Here is a 5,542-nt window from a genome sequence, read left to right as displayed (position 1 = left end):
CACCGCTACCTCGAGCACGGACAGGAATCAACGAGCGTGTCGGGGCGCGGGTGGAGCTGCACCCGCTGCCATCCCCAAATCGCCTCCATCGCCAGCCGCATCGTCCTCAATCCCGTGGGAAGAAGGAGCGACACGGGGGGCGGCTGGAGTGGCTTGCTCATGGTTGTAAGCAAGCCGCGACCGCAACGTTGTCATGGTCATGTTCTCGCAGTGAGAACATGAACCATCCACAAACGCAGCCTCGGTGTGATCGCTACCCAGACACACGAGACAGCGCCTGTGGCTGTCGGAAGCGGAGAGCACTCTACCGCATCCAGGAACAACACGGGCGGAAGGGCATCTTTATAAAGACGCGTCCTTAAAAGGACGTTCAACGCCGCTGTGTTTTGCTCTTTTAGAGGAAATTACTCTTTTAAATAAAATCACTCTTTTAGGGAAAAAACTCGTGAGAGTTTTTAAATCTGCACTGTCGATGCGCCCAGGGGCAGGAATGCACAGCCGTGCAAACAGGAGAAAGCCGCTGTTGTGCGCCGTAGAATCCAACAGCATGCAGCAGAGGGATAACAGGACCTCGGTGTGTACACGCAGCAGTTGCAGACACGACCATCGGCTCCGAAGAAATTTTCTGAATGAACTCCCGTATTTGCGCCGCTTAAATACCCGTATGTCCGGGGGCGGGACATGCAAATATTGGTTGCCAACTCTCATTGGCCTTTTTTCATAGTCCAGAGGTGAATATCGGCGCTCAAGAGAGACCCCTAGTGTCGCTTCTCTGACACAACGTGGAGAGAGTGACAGAAGGGGAACCCATTTTGTGTCTGTCTAAACAAATCGACAAGCAAAACAAGTTTTTCACATGCTTTGGTTAATGCATTTAGAAGACTTAAAAGCTGGAAATGGACCAGAAAAAGAGCACTTGTCACTTGTCACTGCTTTAACTTTCTGAATGCTATCATCAATACTTCGATTTAAACAGAAATCTTGTATTGTGAATGTAACAAACAAAATTATAAAAATTCAGTTGGTTTTCTCTTAAAAGCACACACAATTCTCTGAAGGAATCAGCCCAAACAATGGACACGAATGATGTGGTTGTGTTGCCAGGTTTTCGTCATTGATAACCATGCTAAAAGTACCATTGATCTTTTTGTTCCATTTGGTTGGTTGAAAAAAATGGTCTGCATTCTGGCTCTTAAGTCCATAAAATGACTCTCTTTGTCAAGAAGCAAAATCGATGCAAATTAATCTTTTATCTATTTCCCTGTGAATAGTTAAATGTCTTTCTACTTTTGTCTGAACCTACTTGCCAAAACAAAATAAAAGGATAGAGAATGTGGGCATTTATTAGCTGGCTGGTCGAGTGAGTTGACCCTTCTCTCCAGTGACAAAGAAGCTTTTATGGAGGCAGCACATTGAATGGAGTGAGTTTATTCCTTTTTGACTGACCAGCACTGCGGGACACCCATTACGTGTTATCGTTGCCTCAGCCAAACCTGGACTACTATTTACCCATATGAAAGGCTAGCTAAACAAACCACGAAATCCATGGCCATGACCCATTCTCATGTGGTGCTCTCTGGGACAAGAAGACAGTTAAGATAGCACCGGCTCGAGATTTGCACAATATCAATAAGAGATACTGAAGTTGGTAAGCCATTCTAAATGCAATAAACATTTATTTCTCAGTTGACTGCGCCAGTCCTCCTCACCCTGCAGTGTAAGTAAGGTTACACTGAAAATGTCCTTGAGCTTTTCCTCTTATTTTTGGCCAAACAGTGGTGAGGAGATTGGTTGTTTTTCTCAAAACACTGCAAATTCACTGCATAAAATAAACTCATGTAAGATCAGAGCAAAAAGGCTTGGCTGGATTGAAGAGACAAACAATTCCATTAGTCGTCTCTCTTTCCTTTTGAGAGGCTTCTAAGCAGAGATCACTAGTGTAGTGTTTACACATGGAATACTGCAGGATTGAAAGACTGGGGGGTGAGGGTGATGAAGAAGAGACAATCCAACACTGTTTCTGTAAACACAATGGCAATCACCATTGAAGATGGCACATGTGCAAAATACATTTTCCCTTAATTGCACTGTAGTGGTTGGTAAAAAATTCCCATTCATTTGACGTCAGCTAAGCCTTTTTGTTTACACATCGGCATTTAATTCCCCTCCTTATTCAAGATCTTTTGTGTAAGCCTTACAATCTGCATCCCAAAACTAAATGGAATGTCTATTGTCTAAAAGCATAAATCCTGGCTCTCCTGAGTCTGTTTTCCCAGCGCAAGCCCCCTGCGAGTGGCTGACCCTGCACCCCTCAGCCTCTGGCCTCTCATGCCCAGTGAGGTTGCAGCCAATTAATGTGCCCAACTGGAGGCTAACGGGCAGCCTACGTGGACCGGGCCCTTTATCTGTGGGCTATGAGCAACATGGTAACACGAGGTCCGAGCCAGATGACCAGTCAACACAACACAACATGACACAATATCATGGGATAAAGAGAAGCCCCCTCGACTCAACATTGGAGCTCCACCCAATTATTTTAATTATCTTTGTGGCTTTTTTAGGATACTTTTTTCTCACATTCTTCACTGAAAAAGGTTTTGGTATTAATTCGCTATGAGGTTAACTGTTTCAACTTTTTGTGTTTCTTTCCAGTCAAAACCTCCCACATCATGTCTATATCCATAACTTTATTCATTTATCTCCACATCATATTCTGTAGCTATTCCATTGACACCAGAATTTGGGTTTTTGTCTTTAAATAATGACAAATTAATGAAAAATGTACATGCCACAAGAATACTAAATTAACAGTTTTTAATAGAGGGAAGTTTAGGTGTTGTTTCAAACTATTCCCCAAAAATTGTACATTAAAATTGATTGGTTACACTTTGTCTCAAATGTTTCTCATATGCATCAGGGTTATAAATTAACTTTTACATCAAAGACCATATAAGTGCACAAAGGTTATGAGGACATAATGTTTTTGCAAACTATTTAAAACATGAACTATACATCATCATACATTTACTGTATGTCTAATTCATCAGCGTAATTAATTAATTATTTCTAGATTCTCAAGAATGTGAATTAATAACCTCTTACCCCAAGAATTAAATCAACATCAACTCATATTTTATGCCATAATATGTACAACTAGGATTATAATGTTAAGAACTGGATCAGACTACACAAATAAAAGACTTCATTAAAAATGTTTACGCCTTTTACGACTTTTTGCTGAAACACTTTTGAAGTCTTTTGCAGATTTTTCTCCTGAGAAAAAGACACAAGTAACCCTCGATGATATCTTAAGAATGTCACAGACTCTGCTCAGATTTGATAAGATACTGAAGTCTCCATTCAAATGATTTCAAATGTACAAACTCAAAAATTTCTCATCAAACTTTTCCAAGACCAAATTATCTGGGCTTTGCCTAATCTAACCCTATCCTTAATTTGTCAATATTAATTTTGCTTAAGGAACCTCTTCCTTACTAACTGCATGATGACATATTTAAATTGTAAGTAACAGTGGGGAGGAGACAATGATGCATTTAAAAGAGCTTATCAAGCTCACTGGTTTGTTTGATGACTAAGCACAGCCTCAGGTGAGGCTCCCCATCGATACCTCTGGGTCATATGCTCTCTTAGCCTCTCCCCACTGAGACAGGAGCACAGTGACCAACTTACACTGATTAACCATAAATAATCCTCCAAGCCAAGTCCAGCATTGATAGAGCTAACATTTGCCTTTTATCAATGCATTGGACAATAAAAAACAATCTGATACTTTCAATATGTAACATTCACCAAGTGAGGTTTTTAGAATAGAGAAAAGGCATGCTAATCAAAATTATAATGAGAGAAAAGCCTTCTAATTCAGCTTAGCAAGTAGTTCAAAGGAATTTAGCAGATACCTTCAGGCACCTGCCTCTCCCCAGCAGGTGACAAAGTGCTCCATCAAAAATGTCAGTGACACACGCTCTCTCTCTCACACACACACACACACACACACACACACACACACACACACACACACACACACACACACACACACACACACACACACACACACACAGACGCAGGCAAACTCACAAGGACATATACTACACTTTTATTGTTTTTGTTCAAAGTAAATTATAGTGACTATAGACTATTCCTTAACATAAACCTATCACTATCCTTGAAATAATATTTAGAAACAATAGACAGACAGATAGATGGATGGATGGATGGATGGATGGATGGATGGATGGATGGATGGATGATAGATTTTCCAGAAACCATTCTCCAGTTCTGGCCTTCTCTGACAGATTTCGCTCACTTCTGGGGCCAATTTGTTTTCACAAACCATAGGCAACTATGCACACATACTCCTACACTCTCACTGTCACTCAAACACATTGCAGATATACTAAGTCACAATCTGAAATACTGGTCACAGGCATAGCTTTTAAGACAGATTAAGTGGTCAGTAAAGGATTCTGAAGAAGCCTCTATCTCAAATGGGTCATCTCTAGTTATGAATTCCTCTACTGTTTCAAAAGAGCTAAAGAAGTCTTCGGGGGGATTGAGCCTTCATGCTCCTTTTACATGAATAAGGCTACCGGTAATAATCTTTAAATAATGAGAATTTGCATGTGTCACGGATCCACCTGACCTTCCCTCCACAAACACTCAACCTTCCTGCTCCAATCACCGTGTCAATCAGCTCCTCTATATAACTCCCTTCATTCTTCATCTGGTATCATCGCAGTATGCAGACTCACTTACCTTCTTCTTACCTGACTCTTCAGACACCATTCCAGAGTGCTCCCTGGACGATTCCTCTCCAGCGATATTCAGAAGTTTATTCCAAGTCTCCTCTTCTCTGTTCCTGAATTGATCTGCTCATTGATCACTCACCTGCTAATTGCTGTCTGTGTTTGTGTTTGTTCCAATAAATACCTGCATTTGGAATCACCACCATTTCCGAGTCTGAGTTACTGTCACAGCCTGCAGTAGCCAAATGTTTTCAGATAATTTTTTGTTTTAGATTTGTTTGTCCTCTAGAAGATGAAAATTTTAGTCTTGTTACTTTTAATTGTGGGTTCTAGTACAATTTAGTATAATGTTTATTAATAAACTTAAGACAGAGGCTATTTGAAATAAGTGCAAATAGTGATAGATGCTATTTATACTAAGTGTAAACAGCAACAAAAAGCATCTAATGATATTTTTATATATTTATTCACAATTCATCTCCATACACCGGCGAGTCTGATGTGTGACCGGCAAGTACACATGCCTCTCAGTACATCACTGTGATCATCTCTCATATGTGCTTCATAATCTGATGATGTGTTGTTTATTGACTAACTTTAGCACACATTAAATATATACTATACATTCCCATTATAATGCTAATAACATCGTCCTATGTGCATTTCCAGTTTAATTGTATCCAAATCGATGATGCTGTAAATATAATTGACACATGTACAGATAACTGACATGTCTAAATAAATGAGAAAAGACCTACAAGGGTTTTATCCATTTGTCC

This window comes from Xyrauchen texanus, chromosome 25 (genome assembly GCF_025860055.1).
Source record: "Xyrauchen texanus isolate HMW12.3.18 chromosome 25, RBS_HiC_50CHRs, whole genome shotgun sequence".
In the NCBI taxonomy this organism is placed as follows: Eukaryota; Metazoa; Chordata; class Actinopteri; order Cypriniformes; family Catostomidae; genus Xyrauchen; species Xyrauchen texanus.
This window is presented reverse-complemented; position numbering follows the sequence as displayed.